Source organism: Pistacia vera, unplaced genomic scaffold (genome assembly GCF_008641045.1).
Source record: "Pistacia vera cultivar Batoury unplaced genomic scaffold, PisVer_v2 Contig316, whole genome shotgun sequence".
Taxonomy (NCBI): domain Eukaryota; kingdom Viridiplantae; phylum Streptophyta; class Magnoliopsida; order Sapindales; family Anacardiaceae; genus Pistacia; species Pistacia vera.
The window spans coordinates 108,962-126,787 of NW_022196131.1; the positions used below are offsets into that span (position 1 = coordinate 108,962).

The following is a 17,826-nucleotide window of genomic DNA, read 5'->3' on the forward strand; positions in this document are numbered from 1 at the left end:
CATAACTTTTGTATGATTATATACAAAATATTTGGATGAAGAGCAATATTACGCTTACAAACGAATCTCATAACCTTTCTTTCATAAATCTAATGTGACACTCTCATCATGCCCCTAAACAATGTCAGAAGATGGGAAAAATAATCTGCAGAAAACAAAAATCAATTACTACGTTACGGTTGTAAGAGAAAGTTTGTGAAATAATTCGTTTGTCGGTCTATCTTTATTATTAGAAGAGTGATCATAATTAAATTAAACTCGTTTTAAAATTTCCCGTGTTGGTACGAGGTTTACAGTTATAATCCATTTTATTACCCAAACCTGCAAGATACGTGAAAAATGCAGCTGAATTTGTTTATTAGCATCTTTGGTCGTCCTCCTATTCACTAATCACTATATAATTCTCTTACTGAGCTCATTGTGTGAGATCTCTTTCCTTCTTGCTTTCTAAGCGAATAAAGTAAGCAAAATTGGCTTTGATTAATCAAAATTATCTTGTAAGTGCTACTAAGATGTACCTTGTTGCTTGCTCGATTTGTTGGTTTGTGCATTTAATCATAATGCTTCTAATATGGGACTTAGTAATATTCCTGATCGATAATTCGATATATAAAACAAATAAAAGGACCAATATTCCTTAAATATCTGATAAACTACATGTATAATATAAATAAATCTACCCAAAGCTTGTTGACAATGATATACATATAAATTAATAAAAATATTCTAAATAATGCTCTTAAGATACTGAAAAAATGCACATGCTCCTTCAAATCTCATACCACATTTGCCTTGATGTGTCTATATATGAACATAAAAGAAATAGGTAGAGATAAGATAAAAGGTTAGGAGTTATAATTTCGGAGATGGAAATGCATAGAGAACAACTGCATTATGAANGAAAAACTAAAGAAGGTGCAAGACCGCAAGAGTGCAAGATGACTCTGTATCTGATCTGTAGCTCAAAACTCAAAAGCAAAATAGCAAATTGAAAAATGAAAATTAAATTTGTTAAAGCCTGACACTTTGACTTTGTGAGTTTGTGTGTGCGGCTGTGAGCAACTGAGCATTGAGCAACTGTAGTTTTTAATTTTTAAAATTTTTTTTTCTCATTTCATGTGTTAAACCGGATGGGGGTGTGGACCGAAAATTTGTTAAATACCGGTTGAACCGTCGGTTTGCTACAGTGAAACGGTCCAACCGCGGTTTGAAACTGTTTGACTGTAAATTCCGGTTATTTGCTCTCTTTAAACCGGAAATACAAGCAGGTGGCGGTTCGACCGCTCGGTCCGATCCGAGTTTTAGAACCTTGCATCAAAGCCGGCCGAGCAGTGTCTTTTGTCTGTGGTTTTTTGTTTTTTTTTTTGTAATATTTGGCAAACCAACCTTCTATTTAATTTTCATAACTTTTGTATGATTATATACAAAATATTTGGATGAGGAGCAATATTACGCTGACAAACGAATCTCATAACATTTCTTTCATAAATCTAATGTGACACTCCCACCACGCCCCTAAGCAATGTCAGAAGGCGGGAAAAGATTATGATCACTCTTCTAATAATAAAGATAGACCGACAAACGAATTATCTCACAAACTTTCTTTTACAACCGTAACGTAACAATTGATTTTTGTTTGGGGGGCGGTGGTGGGGATGGGGTGGGGCTGCTCCAAGGACGGCTTGGATACCAAAATCTGGAATAAAAGCTTCCTACAATCTCTTCTGAAGTAGACAAGTTAGAAAAAATCTAGTTTCATTAATTGTGCCCATCCAGGCCATTCACCATGTTATTAGTTATAAATAGCCATATCATGAATTAATAAGCAAGGAAATATTTTATACTTAATTGCATATTAACCCTTGGACCTTCCTACAAAGATGGTAAGTCCTAAGCTGCATGTATATTTTGATACCATAGAAAATCATTAATCTTAATTTTCATATATATACTGACTTTTAATCTGTTTCTTCTCCAATTAGGATGGCAAGATTTCTGAAATTTCATACGACTATAAGAGCAAGAAAAAGGGTGGATACAGAGCTTGCAGTTTCGTTTTTGGTAAGATTATTCTCAAGGTTTGCAAATTATATATGTAATTAAAGATGTAACTAAATTTGAACTTGATTATATAATTAATTTGTAGCTTTGGGGGCCTTCGAGAATATGGGGTTCGTAGCTAACATGGTCAGCATGGTTCTGTATTTCAAGTTTGTATGCAATTTGACATATCCACCTCTTCAAATACTCTTACCAACTTCATGGGTTCATTATGCCTGCTCTCTCTCTTTGGAGGCTTCATTTCAGATACATACATTAACCGACTGTTTACAATTTTATTATTTGGGTCCTTGGAAGTAATCGTAAGTTAATCAATTTGTCCCCTCATCTATTTATAACAGATTAATTATATATTTTTCTCTCTTATAATTACTTTGATTATAAATGCACTTAGGGACTATCGCTGGCACAATCCAAGCTTATTCAAAAGATCTGCATCCTGATCCTTGTGGCAAGTCAAGTTGTGTCAAAGGAGGAATATCTTTTATGTTTTACGGCTCACTTTGTCTATTAGCAATAGGTGCAGGAGGAGTTAAGGGAGCTCTTCCAGCACTCGGTGCTGACCAATTTGATAACAAGTATGGGAAGAAAGATGGAATGCTTGCCAGTTATTTTTAACTGGTATTTACTAAGTACAACATTTGGAGGCATGTTTGGTGTCACTGTGATCGTATGGGTCAGCATGAATAAAGCTTGGTATTGGGGTTTTTTCATGGGCACAATCACTGCCATTATTGGGTTCATCGCTGTTGTCCTCGGGAAGCCTTACTATCGCTTCCAACCGCTCGGAAACAGCCCTCTTGTGAAGATAGCACAGGTCCTTTTCCATCTCTCCCTCACAGTCTCAGTAACGCCGCGCACAAATTTCTGGTAATGTTAAGCATTTTTGTCGGTGTTACAGGTTATAGTAGTTGCAATCCGAAACGGAAGCTTGACAGTACCAGAAAATCCTGATGAGCTATTTGAGATCAGCGATAAAGATAGAGATCCAGGTAAGATTTTGTGATACTCAATTGAACAAACTAGTTATGTGACAAATTAATCATTTTTCATTCTTACTAGGGGACTGGACAAAGCTGCTATTCTTCATCAAGGCACTAGTTCACAGCCGTGGAAAGTTTGCACAGTTACTCAAGTTGAAGAAGTTAAGATACTAATAAGGATGATATGTTGAGATTATAGAGCCAAATTCAATTTAAATTAGAGTTGGATTAGGACATGGGTTTTCCTAATTTGTGTTTAAGTAGAATTGTTTTCTTTTAGGAATACAATTGGAAATAGGATTATAATTGTATTAGGAATTAAAATATAATTCCTATTAGGATATGAGATTTGAGTCCTATTAGGAATTGTGTCCCATGTATTATCTATAAAAATGGGTTAAGTCCTAGAGTTAGAAAACACAAATTGAATAGAAGACAAAACCATAATCAGAGTGAGAGCCATCAAATAGAGTTTAGTGAGTGAACCAATTTGTTAAAGAAATAAAGCTTTGTTGTGAAGAGAAAGATTTTATTAATCTTTTCACTTAATGAAAACAGAAAGCATGTTGCCTTTTATACAGATTCCTTTAACTATGACTAACTAACTGCAGTTACAAAACCAACTCTAGTTAGTTTTTGAATTTGAAAACAATTCATCATTTAACATCCTCCCTCAAGCTAGGCAAAACCTTGTCTTAGCTTGCTTAATAGAGTAAAACAGAACTGATGCAGTAGAACCCAGTAGAGCAGCAGCTTCATACAGAACACAGCTTCAAGAGAGCAGATGCAACGGCAGAAAGAAATCCTGAAAGTGCAACAGCAAACAACAACGCAAAACTGCACACATCTTCCAGAAGAATACAGCTGTATCAGTCCAGAAAAAAGAACAGCAGTGCAACACAGCAAACATCTTCCAGAAGGAGATTGCAGTAGTAGTCCAGAAAAATTGCAGTAGTGCAAACAACAAACACCCAGAAACATGCAGTAGTGCAAACCAGCAAACATCTTCCAGAAGGATACTACAGTAGCAGTCCAGAAAAATGCGGCAGAATTTACTCAACATTATTGAAAAAAAAAAATAATACAACTTCAACTAGTCAGCATCCTCCCTCAAGCGAAACAAAGGAGAAGCTTTGATGAGTTTGGCTCGAAAAATATTAAACTGAGTAATAGGCAGCGACTTAGTAAAAATATCAGCAAGTTGATGATCGGAAGAAATATACTGAATAGCTAAGGCTTTTGAGGCAATCTTTTAGCGAATAAAGTGAAGGTCAATCTCAATATGTTTGGTGCGAGCATGTTGAACAGGATTAGAAGCAAGTGAGGCAACGCTCATATTATCACACCAGAGAACTGGTGTGGAATGCATTAATGTAACACCAAGCTCTTGAAACAACTGCTGCAGCCAAATAACTTTAGTGGCCGCTTGAGCAAGAGAGCGATATTCAGATTTAGCAGAGGAACGAGCAACAACATGTTGCTTTTTAGAGTTCCATTGAACGAGATTGCCACCAAGGTAAATACAATAATTGCTAGTGGAGCTACCATCATCAAGGTTACTAGCTCAATCGGCATCAGAATACCTTTCAATCATAAGAGGAATAGTAACCTGGAGATGTAAGTCAAAGTGAAGAGAATCTTTAAGGTAACGAAGGAGACGTTTACAAGCTTGCCAGTGCTGAACCATAGGGGCCCGTAAATATTGGCTCAACTTGTTGACAGTGAAGGCAATATCAGGCCTAGTAATGGTGAGGTACTTAAGAGAACCAATGGTACTATGATACAAAGAAGGCTCACTAAATAATTCACTATCATTCAAAGCCATCTTACAATGAGAAACCATAGGCGTAGGGCAATCATGAGCTTCAGAAAGGTTAGTTTTGCAAACTAAATCCTTAATGTATTTGGCTTGAGTCAGGTAAAGACCTGACTCATCATGGTAAGCCTCAATACCCAAAAAATAACTCAAAGAACCAAGAGTTTTGAGGGAAAACTTACCATTCAAATATGAGATAAGCTGCGAAGTAAGCTGAGGATCATCACCAGTGACCAAGATATCATCCACGTAGATCAACAAATAGATAACATGAGCATAATTTGAGAAATAGAATAGACTGTTGTCATAGACTGCTTTCCGAAAACCCTATTCGAGTAAGTCAAATTTGAGTTTATCAAACCAGGCACGAGGGGCCTGTTTCAAGCCATATAAGGCCTTGGATAATTTGCAAACATAACCAGGATGATGTGGATCAACAAAACCATCTGGCTGATGCATATAAACGACTTCCTGCAAATCACCATTAAGAAAGGCGTTATTGATGTCAAGTTGCTTGATATCCTATTGATGAGTTACAGCCAATGTGAGAATCACACGCACAGTAACAGGTTTCACAATATGGCTGAAAGTTTCAGTAAAATCAAGACCAAGTTGTTGTTGAAATCCTTTTGCAACAAGATGAGCCTTGCACCTTTGAACTGAACCATTTGCGTTGTATTTAACTTTGAACACCCATTTATTTGAAACAATATGCATATCAGGAGAACGTGGAACTAAAGTCCAAGTCTGATTACTTTGAAGTGCGTCAAATTCAGTTGTCATAGCAGCAAACCAGTGAGGAGAAGCAAGAGCTTCAGCAACTGAAGATGGCTCATGAGGATTTATACAAGTGGAAGCAAATAGAGTTGCCGTAGAGGAGGGACAACGAGCTGTTTGTGATCGTGTTTTCATGGCATGAAGTCTTTGGACAGCAAGAGGAGGAATATTTAATTCAATGTAAAAATGAACTTCTAAAGGAGGAGAAGTACGTGGGGGCAGATTATTTGATGGTGATAAAGTAGATGAGACAGAATGAGACTCATTCAGTGATGCATGTGAGGGAGTAGGTGTAATGGATAAAGGTGAAGACACAAGACTTTTTGTAGTTGACGTATGGTAAGGAGTAGAAATAGTAGGTGTAGAGGCCTTTGTATATGGAAAAGAAGTGACAATAGGCCAAAAAGAGACAGGTGCAAAACACGATTCAGCAGAAGAGGAAACTGTATTTAATGTAAGACTGAGATTAGGAAAAGAGTCAGAAAAAGGAAAATAGTGTTCATTAAAGGAAACACTCTTGACAATACAGACCCTGCCAAAGGAGTGAAGACACTTATATCCCTTATGAAAGAGGCTGTAGCCAATAAAAACACAGCAGGAAGTATGAAAATCAAACTTATGACGATTGTATGGACGAAGATAGGGGTAGCAAGCACATCCAAAAACTTTCAAAAAGGAATAGTTTGGTTTTTGGTGAAACAAAACTTCAAAAGGAGACATGTGATGTAAGGTAACAGTAGGCAGAGGGTTGATCAAAAAAACTGAAGTCTGAAAAGCATTCCACCAGTATTTGAGCGGCATAGAAGCTTGAGCCAGTAATGTTAAGCCAATTTCAACTAAATGCCGATGCTTTCTCTCTGCCTTACCGTTCTATTGATGTGTATATGGACAGGACAACCGAAAAAGAATACCATGTTGTTTTAAGTAAGAAAAAAGAGCTTGATACTCGCCATTAGAATCTGTTTGCAAACACTTCAAAGATGTACCAAATTGACGTTCAACCATAACATGGAATTCCATAAAAGCCAATTTTGTCTTAGACTTAGCCTTTAAAGGATAGATCCAAGTAAAATTACTGTAATCATCCACAAAATGAACATAGTATTTATAACCTTCAACAGAAGCAAAATGGGCTGGTCCCCAAACATCCGAATGTACAAGTTCTAAAGGGTGCATACTCTTGCGAATTGAGCTAGGAAAATTAATTTGACACGGTTTACCAAAACGACAAGAGGCACAAAATGAAGTAGATACAGTAACTGGTTTATCAAACTGAGATACAACTTTATGAAGAACAGCCAAATGAGGATGGCCCAATCTTTGATGCCACAAATCACCAATCTTATTACCATGTAAATGCGAGAGAGATACACAAGCAGCAACAATAGTATCATCATGATTAGAAGCAGACGAACTCCATGTATTATGAGAAGAATAAGGCTGATATACAAGATGAATTTTAGGATGAAATAGCGAGGTGGAAGCCTGTGTCAACAACGGTGGAGATGAAGTCTGTGATGTGAACAACGGAGCTGAGAGAAGAGCTTTATGAGACAGGATTCCAGGATGATCCAGGAAATACAATCCATCTTTAAGATATCCTTGAAAAAGAATTGCTTGAGTTTTCTTGTGTTTAATAAGACAAGAACCAGATGAGAATTCAACCATAATAGGATTATCTTGAACAAGACGAGAAATACTGATGAGATTCTTAGTAATCTTGGGAACAATTAATACTCTTCGTAAGGCTAAGACAGAACCGGAGTATGTGCAAGATAAAGAACCTGAACCAATACCAACAATATCAAGTAAATTACCATTACCTACAGCCAACTTTTCAGATCCTGTGTAAGTGCCATGAGTTGAAAGTTGTTGCATATCAGAAGTAATATGATCAAACGCACCACTGTCTAAGTACCAGGAATTATCAGCAACAGTAGCTGGTGTAGCATGAAAAGCAATGGAGGGATTAGGCACTTGGTGACATGATGAAGAGGGTGGTTGATAAGGTTGTGGTGCTGGCTGATAAGTGTGAGAGTACTATAAAGAATTGTGCTGATAAGGTTGTTGATACAGTTGAGAAGTTGGATAAACTGGTGGTGATACAGAAAAAGGGAGTAGCCATTGAGGGAGAACAAAAGCCTGAGGACCATTTCGTGGAGCAGCAGAGAAAGATGATTGAAATGACGGTGGTGGCAAATTAGTTCGAACAGGTTGGGGACCTTGGAAACTTATGTCGAACCGATGATAACACTGCATTACAACATGGCCAGTTTTACCACATAGTTGGCAAATAGGTTTGCCACGACCAGAGCCATTTTTGCCCTGACCTTTACCATTATTAGCTACAGCTTGATGACTAGGATTTTGAGGAGCAAACTGTTGCGAAAAACCATTAGAAGAAGACTGATTTGTTGCTGCATAAAAAGCTGACGAAGGCACATTTGAGCTTTGAAGATCAATAGAGTAGGCTGAAGTTTGACGAGCAAGCCTGTTCTCATAGGCTTGAAGTTCAAATTGAGCTTCTTCTAAGGTAAAGGATTCACACCGAGAAGTGAGAGAGGTTAAATTTACCACAACAACATCAAACTCAGGGCCCAGACTATTGAGAATGTAGAGAATAAGTTCAGAATCAGAGGGCTCTGTTCTTGAAGCAAAAAGTATATCAGCAGCATCTTTCATTTTCTAGATATAGTCACGAACAGACATTAAGCCTTTTGTAGTAGTCTGAAGCAAATGACGCTGATGCATGATATGAGATTTGGCTTAAGTCTAGTTCAGTTTCTCTAAGCTGGACTAGATCTCAGATCCATTAACACACTTCACCACATGCCGCATCATATTTTCAGAAATAGAAGCAAGAAGCCAATTAACAATCAACTGATCAAGATGACACCAGACAGCACAAGCAGGATTTACACAGCTGAAGGCCTTGAACGCAGTTCCAGAGGTTATAACTTCCGGTGGTAGAGATCTAGATCTGGTCAGAAAATGTTCCAAATCAAACGCTCGAACAACAGACAATACTTGCGATCACCAGTACACATAGTTCTTTTGATGAAGCTTGATCATAATCGGTGGTAAGGTTGTTGGAGACAAAGACGTGGCTGCAGCAGTAACGACAGTGGAAGTGGAACCAGAGGTGAACTCAGGAGGAGGCGCATTGGTCTCATCTTCGTGCTTAGAAGGTGTGTGAGGTTTTCTGGAACAAAAGTATTATTTGGTTGTAACAACTCCATTATACTCATATTCGTTTAAAATATACATAGTAAAAATACATGTAAGATAGCATAAAAAGTTGGGCCCAAAATTTTCTTTTATTAAACATATACATTCTTTATACAAAAAGTTGTATCATGTACAAAAGCATCAAAAACAAGGTAGACAGTGTAGCCATTTCCCTTCGCTTGTCGACGCCCATCTGACTGTATCCTCACCTAGATCCTGCGAAAACATAGGAAACAACGGGGTGAGCACAACTAATGCTCAGTAAGTAAATCCTCTACTCATCTATCCCCATAACTCTCTCTCTAATTCTTTCCTTACAATTCTCATTTACTCTCTCTTTTATACTTCTCTCTATTTACTCTTTCTCTTAACTCTTTTTACTAACTCTCTTTTGTAAGTCACGGCCTCATCTTACCAGAGGCACGGTCGGGACTCGCTCCTGTTCTCCGTGACTTCTACTCATTCTATCCAATCGGACTCGGTTATGCATGGATTCGGAACCCTTGGCCATGTGAGCGTATAAACTCTCTCTCGGGTACTCTCGAGTATAGCCCTCATCCGCATGCACTCTCACGGGCTACACCACTTCTCTCTCTCATACTCATGCCGCTCTCTCAATGCGGCGTACGTGCGGGAATACTCTACCCATTACTCACGGGTTCCCCATCGCACAACCTACTCTATTCTCTTTTTCTCTCTTTTCTCTTAATAAAGCTCACACTCAAAGTTCTCTACTCTTTTTCTACTCTTTCTCTAATGCATAATTAATGCATATGGATGATTCATGCTCATTAATGCATTCATGAAAAGCACAAATGCAATGTTGCATCAAAGACAGTCATTCTGTGCAGGTCACACTCAAGAAGGCATAACTTGAGTTATACACATCGGATTGCTACGAGTTTTATCTTGCTTTAAAGCTTAGAGACAGGGCTATAACTTTTATGTTTTGGTCTAATCCCAGTTCATTCTGTAAGATGCCAAAAAATCACTCAGAAATTCATGGCTGTGACAGGGCAGTTTAGTAACATGTTTTCACTTAGGCATTTTATCAAGCAACTCATGTGCATATAAACACTCTACTATAATTACTACTCTACTTCATTCTCTAGACATCCAAAATGGGAGAAAACTCCCTCATATAATCATAATCCCTGTCAAGAAAAGCACTTCCAAATAGGTTTACACAACATCTCTCAAACTTCATCTCAATTTCCATTTCTCAATACACATTAAAACACTTCTCATACATGAAGTGTATCCAACAACACCAAGTTAGAATTACGCTAATCATCTCAAATAATTCCTCAACAAGCATAATACATATTTATACATGCATAATCTCTACTCAATCTCTAAATCTCTACTCAAAGCTTTTCAAAACTCAACTTGGTTGGATTTACTTACCTTGTAATGGAGAGATTTCAGTAACACTTTTCCTTTCCTTTGATAGCTTGTCTCTTCTTTACACTTTAAAAAATAAAACCCTAAGACTTCAATATATATATATATATATATAAGCAAAACTTACATCTAAAGCAAAAATCCTTACCTTAGGTGTTTTAGATTAAGTTTCTATCCCAAACTACTCAAAAAGCTCTCTAAAATTCTTGAAATATCTTGAAATATTGAAAAAAAGAGTTGAGAGGAAGTGGTGAGAAGAAGTTGGCGGTGGAGAAGAAGAATGAAGGGTTTCTAGACCAAACCCTTATAACTCACAATTAACATATGTCTTCCCATTTTGCCCTTGCTCTTTCTTGGAAATTCTATCTATGTCCCTTAGTCAATTACAATAATGCCCTCCTTTTTATTACATTCTCTATGAATTCTATCCTTTCCACTCCCCACAATTTCAATAATTTTGAGTGAAAAGACCATTTTACCCATAATGAAATTTAAGGGATTTTCTTCATATTTTTCCAAAATAACTTTAACAAAAATTCAACTAAGGGCAACCAACCAATATTAACAATATATCAACCCAAATAAAAGCAAAACAATAAACATCAAGCATACACCATAACTTAGCTACGTACCTCAAGTGGGGCGTTACATTGGGTGCCAAGAATCTGCGGGAAAATGAGATGGAAAATTTCCATAGCTTTGTACACATAAAGAAATAAAGCTTTGTTGTGAAGAGAAGATTATTAATCTTTCACTTAATGAAAACAGAAAGCATGTTGCCTTTTATACAGATTCCTTTAAACTATGACTAACTACTGCAGTTACAAAACCAACTCTAGTTAGTTTTGAATTTGAAAACAATTCATCATTTAACATTTGCGAGGCTTGAGATATTCTTGTAATTTTCTTTTCTTCATAGTGAAATTCCGCAGCGGCAAAGTAGATGTAGCTCTCATACGGAGAGTGAAACACTATAAATCTTGTGTTTGTGTGTGTGGTTATTTGTGTCATTTGTTTGCATTATTTTCACTTTCAGGGATTTAGGATTTACTAGTATTCAATTAAATCCTCCCAACAACTGGTATTAGAGCAAGGTTTAAGGAAGAAAGTGATGGTTGGAGAAGAAGGAGGATCTGCAGTTGGGATCAACAAGTTTGATGGAACAGATTACTCATTCTAGAAGATGCAAATTGAAGATCATCTATATGCGGCAAAAATTACATCTACCTCTCTTAGGAGGAAAAACCCGAAAAGATGTCAGATGAAGATTGGGCACTCCTTGATAGATAGTATTAGGAGTCATTCGATTGACATTGACCAAGAACGTGGCAAGTAATGTGGCGAAGGAGAAACCACAACAGGGTTGATGAAGATCTTGTCTGATTGTATGAGAAGCCTTCTGCAAATAACAAGGTACATTTTATGAAAAAAATTATAATTTTCTTAAGATGACAGAAGGTGCTTCTATGACAGAGCATATGAATGATTTTAACAATCATTAATTAATTGTCGTCTATAAAAATTGATTTTGATGAAGAAGTTATGCCCTGATTCTTATGGCCTCCCTACCAAATAATTGGGAGCCTAGAGCAGCAATTAGTAATTCAACAGGTGGTGCGAAATTAAAACTCACAGATGTAAAAGATAAAATTCTCGTTGAGGAGGTTCGCAGGAAAGATTATGAGTGAGATAACGTTGAATGCTTTGAATGTTGAAACAAGAGGCAGGGGCTACGATGGGAATTCAAACGAGGCAGAGGAAGATCAAAATCAGGAATGGAAGAAGCAAGTCCAAGTTTGGGGAAAAAAAAAGAGTGCTGGAATTGTGGCAATAAAGGCCACATACAAAGGAATTGCAAAGCACCAAAGAAAGAGGTGAAAACAATGATGCCGCCACCAATGCATAAATGAAGAGGTACAAGATGCTTTACTTTTATTTGTTGATAATTCTATTGACTCTGGGTTTTAGATTCAGGAGCTTCTTCCATACACTGCACCCCGTGAAATTCTAGAAAATTATGTGGCTGGAAATCATGGAAAGATATACCTAGCAGATGGAGAACCTTTAGAAAATTTAGGTATATGGATGTCAGGTTGAAGATGACAAACGGATCTGTGTGAAAAATCCAGAAATTAAGGCATGTACCAAAATTGATGCACAATCTAATATCAGTTGGGCAACTTGACGATGAAGAGGCATAGGTGGTCCTTTCTAGGTGGTGTATGGAAAGTTACTAAAGAAGCCATGGTGGTTGCTCGTGAAATAAAACTCGAACTCTACATGACTTCTAGTTGTAGAGATTTATGTTATAGTCGTAAATGCTAGTGTTACCTGAAGTTGTTGCATTGTAGACTTGGCATTGAGCGTGAAAGGAATGAAGGATCTCAATCAAAGGGAAAACTACCAGAGTTGAAGTCGATTGATCACAGTTGTGTGAAGGTTGCATCTTTGGCAAACAAAGAAGAGTAAGTTTTCCAAAGTAGCAAGGGAACCAAAGGTAAAGAAGTTGGAGTTGGTTCATACAAAGTGTGGGGACCCGCTCCTCTATCATCTCTTGGAGGCTCAAAGTTTATGTGACGTTCATTGATGACACGAGCAGAGAAAGTATGGGTTTATTTTTTGAAAAATAAATCTGATGTTTTTGATCTTTTAAAAAGTGGAGAGCCATGGTTGAAAATGAGACAAACCTAAAGGGTGAGTGCTTGCGATCCAATAATAGGGGAGAGTACGTATTGATCAAGGGTTCAAAGAATATTGTGCCATAATGAGATCAAGATGGAGAAGACCATTCTACAACTCCTCAACAAAATGGTGTCACCGAAAGGATGAACATAACCTTAAATGAGCATGCAAGAAGCATGACATTGCATGCTGGACTACCACAGACATTGGGCTGAGCAATCAATACTACAACTACTTGCTTAATAGAGGATCCTCTACACTGCTAAATTGCAAGATCCTAGAGAAGTTTGGAGCGGCAAAGAGGTAAATTATCTTTCTTAAGAGTGTTGATGTGTTAGCATATGTTCACATTGAATCTACTCTTAGAAGTAAGCTTGATGTAAATCTAACAAATGTTTTTTCATTTGTATGGTGATGCCGAGTTTGGTTACGTTTCTGGGATGACTAAAACCGAAAGATTATAAGGAGCATAGCGTCTTTCAATGAGAAATGATATACAAGGATAGACCAACATGAAGTTAGAAAGTCCAAACACTGAAGTGAAGAAGCAAGAGGTAGTTCATTTGAAAGATTTCCCAATGTATGGCATGCAGGACAATGACCAGGAAGATCAAGATAATATAGCTCAAGAAGTTGAACCCAAACGTCCATGTTTGAACCTAGAAGATCTCTCCAGGACTATAAGACCACCACAGAGGTACTCCTTCTTTGCACTATATTTACTAACTAATGGTGGTGAACTAGAGTGTTACGAGGAAGCAATGCAATTGATGACTCAATCAAATGGAGCTAGCTATGAAAGATGAGATGAACTCATTATTAACAAATCAAACCTAGCAGTTGATAGAGCTACCACAAGGGAAGAGGCATTGATAAACAAGTGGGTTTATCGGGTGAAAGATGAACATGATGGCAGTAAACGATATAAAGCAAGATTGATCTTGAAAGGATTTCAGTAGAAAAAAAAGCTGACTACACTGAAATTTTCTCTCCAGTTGTCAAGTGACTATAATAAGAACAATACTTGGGTTAGTGGCAAAAGAAGCACTTCGTCTTGAGCAGTTAGATGTAAAGACAACGTTTCTTCATGGAGAACTAGATGAAGAAATTTATATGCAACAACCTAGGGTTTTAAGTACAGGAAATGAGAGAATGGTTTGCAAAGTGCAAAAGAGCTATATGGGCTAAAACAGGCGCTTAGACAGTGGTACAAGAAGTTTGATGGGTTTATGTGTAGTAACGGTTTCCAGATGCCAAACAGACTATTGCTGTTATTTCAAGAAACTTGGTAACTCCTATATCACGTATTTTATATGTAGATGACATGTTGATTGTAGAGGCTTGTAAACAGAAATAGAAAAGCTAAAAAGCAATTGGCAAAGGAGTTTGCTATGAAGGATGTTGAGAGTGCAAAACAAGTCCTTTATATGAGGATACCAGAGAGTAATGCCAAAGGTTTCTTGAAGTTGTCACAAGAGAGTATGTGAAGAAAGTACTTAATAGGTTCAACATGGGTGGAGCAAAGCCAGTAAGTACCCCTTTGGCTGTCATTTTAAACTATCCAAAGATCAGTCACCTACAACAGAACATGAGCGTGACTACATGGCCAAGGTACCTTATGCATCAGTGATTGGCAGACTTATGTATGCCATGTGTGTACAAGGCTAGACATAGCACATGCAGTAGGAGTGAGTGTGAGTAGGATATGAGCAATCCAAGAAAGCAACATTGGGATAGTGAAGTGGATTCTCAGTTATTTGAAAGATACTACAAATTCAGCATTATGCTTTAGGAAGTCAGATTTAGAGCTACAAGGTTATATGGTGTGATAGACTGGTGACATTGATAACCTGAAGAGTCCATAGGTTATGTCTTTACATTAGTGGTTATAGCGGTCAGTAAGGTTTCAAAGTTATAGAAGATTGTTGCTCTTCTACTACAGAGACAGAGTATGTTATGTGACAGAAGCTAGTAAAGAGCTAATATAGTTACAAACGGTTCCTAGAAGAATTGGGTCAAAATTATGAGAAGTTTGTAGTTGATAGTCAAAGTGTAATTCACTTGGCACAAGAACCCAGTTTACCATGCTAGGACAAAACAACATAGAATTTCGTACCATTCATACGATCAGTTTGGAAGAAGGAGTTATAGCTCTTGAGAAGATTCAAAGGAGTAAAAATCCAACTGATATGTTTACGAAGGTAGTTACACTTGAGAAACTGAAGTGTGGTACAATTTCAGTTGGACTTCTCGCTTGAAGAAGAAAGAGAGTTGATGCGCGATTGATGGAAGTGAAGAATTGAAGACATGTTGAATTAGTCTCCAAGTGGGAGATGTTGAGATTATGGAGCCAAATTCAATCCAAATTAGAGTTGGATTAGGACATGGGTTTTTCTAATTTATGTTAAGTAGAATTATTTCTTTTAGGAATACAATTGGAAATATGATTATAATTGTATTAGGAATTAAATATAATTCCTATTAGGATATGAGATTTGAGTCATATTAGGAATTGTGTCCCATGTATTACCTATAAAAAAGGGTTAAGTCCTAGAGTTAGAAAACACAAATTGAATAGAAGGCTAAGCCACAATCAGAGTGAGAGTCACCCAATAGGGTTTGGTGAGTAAGCCAATTTATGGGCTTGAGAGATTCTTGTAATTTTTTTTTTTCTCATAATGAAATTCGCGCAGCAATAAGGTAGACGTAGCTCTCATACGGAGAGTGAACCACTATAAATCTTGTGTTTGTGTAGTGGTTATTTGTGTCGTTTTGTTCACATTATTTTTTGCTTTCAAGGATTTAGGATTTACTAGTATTCAATTAAATCCTAAATCCTCTCAACATGATGCCCATTTTAGCTAGTACAACTATAATGAACACATGTTTGGCACAATTGCAAACATTCTCAGTGCACCAAGGATATTTCATGATCCTTGTATTTTCGGAAAGAAGTTCCCTTCAGCTTCAATTTCAATTCGGGTGATTCCTTAGTTTTTATGGCTGTCTTGATACCCGTCTACGAGTTTCTGGTCATCCCAATTGCTCGAAAGATTACTGGCAATCCATCAGGGATCACACAGCTTCAACGTGTGGCAGGGGTCTTGTTCTCTCTATTATTTCCATGACAGTAGCAGGTTTGTTGAAGTAAAAAGAAGAGATCAGTCAATCAAGAATCCTTTTAAGCCAATCAGTCTCTTCTGTTCATTCCAATATTCGATTTTAGGACTCGCAGACACGTTTACAATGTGGATTAATGGAATTCTTCTACAAAGAAGCGCCATCGAGCATGAACACTCTCGACTTCTTGCGTGGCTATCACTATTTGGTTACTTCTGAGCAGCGCCTTTGTGGACATTATAAACTCTGTCACCGAGAAGATAACTCCGAGCAAGAAAGGATGGTTACATGGGGATATCTTGAATGACAATAATTTGAATCTTTTCTACTGGTTCCTCGCAATTGTCAGTGCAATCAATTAGCAAATTACCTTTATTGGGCGTCATGGTACAAATACAAGGAGAAACCAAAACTCACGCAAAGGATTAATTCATCTCAAATTTCATTTCGGGAGTAATATAATTTTGTTTGATGTGCTGGGACCTACGGCTATGTATATTGCCAAATTTCTTGAATAATATTTCCATAAAAGATCCCAAAGTTTTACGGTTGTCCAGGATTCAACTATGTATCTTAAAAGATTACTATCCCACACCTCCCCTTACGTTTAATCTTAAGTCCCTCACACCCTAAAGGTGTGAAAAACGATCTCTAACTTCCCTTCACATTTGAAGAATTATCTGATAGCTCCCCTCATTGGCTTTAATTGATAAATTTCTTATGTTTGGTCTACTTCTTTTATCCTCTATGAAATCAATTAATGTCACACTCATCCACTTTGTTTTGTAAGTATTAAAAACACCCTTGTTGTAAGTGATATGTTATGGTATCCATTTTACCCTTCCATCACTTACTAACTCAACAAATTTGTTAAGAATAATATTACACAAAATATTCTTATATAACATTTTTCATATAAGTAGCAAACGAAGATTAGGTGGAAGTTTAATTTTAATTTAAAATTAATTGATCATATTTTATCATATAATATTACATAAAAATATTATATGTATAATATTATCTCTAAATTAATTCGTTTATGGGCTTTAATTTACAATGCGGAGCCAACCCAATTGCGAGGGGGTCGCATGTGAATAGAAGTCTTAAGTGATTTCATTGATTAAAGAGATATTATATTATTTCCAAGTAGCAATAATATTGTAGAGAATCCAAGGAGAATTTAATTGATTTATGTAAGGTGGTCAACACCAACATCATAGTCAAAAGGCCTCGATAAATCAAGCAAAGTGACGCACGATCATTAAACAATGTTTTGTTTATTAATTAAAAGAAGCTTCGGCGTTTACCTCTTAAGCTCTTATGTTTATGATCTTTTAATGCCATTGAATTCTTAATTATTGTAGCATTCCGCAATGCCAAGAGTTGTTGACATTTGGCTTATTTTTTTACATTTAACCTTTTTATATCTGTCGGTTCTTGGTGCCTCATGACCTTAAATCTTATTTCATGCCAAACTTATGCATGTACATCCCCAAGATTTTGATTTAACAGTCAATCCCATAGTTTCAGAAACTATCATTGATACCCCTTCTTTTTTCCTTTTAATGCTAAAATGAGAGTTTTTTTTTTTTTTTTTTTTCAGTTTTATAATGTGTAGAATGATGATTTTTGGCATTTCAGCATATTTTTAGTACTTCTATTTTAGAGTAAACGCTTTTTCTCACCCAAGGTTTGCTTTAACGACACTTTCCTACCCAAAAAGTTTTAAAATTCTATTTTCCCATCCAACGTTTA

The 17,826-nt window shown here is 36.8% G+C and overlaps 1 pseudogene; it reads left to right on the plus strand.

Moving 5' to 3' along the window:
- The first annotated feature begins 1,880 nt into the window (after positions 1-1,880).
- LOC116136499 lies at positions 1,881-16,528 on the plus strand (annotated as a pseudogene).
- The last annotated feature ends 1,298 nt before the right edge of the window (positions 16,529-17,826 follow it).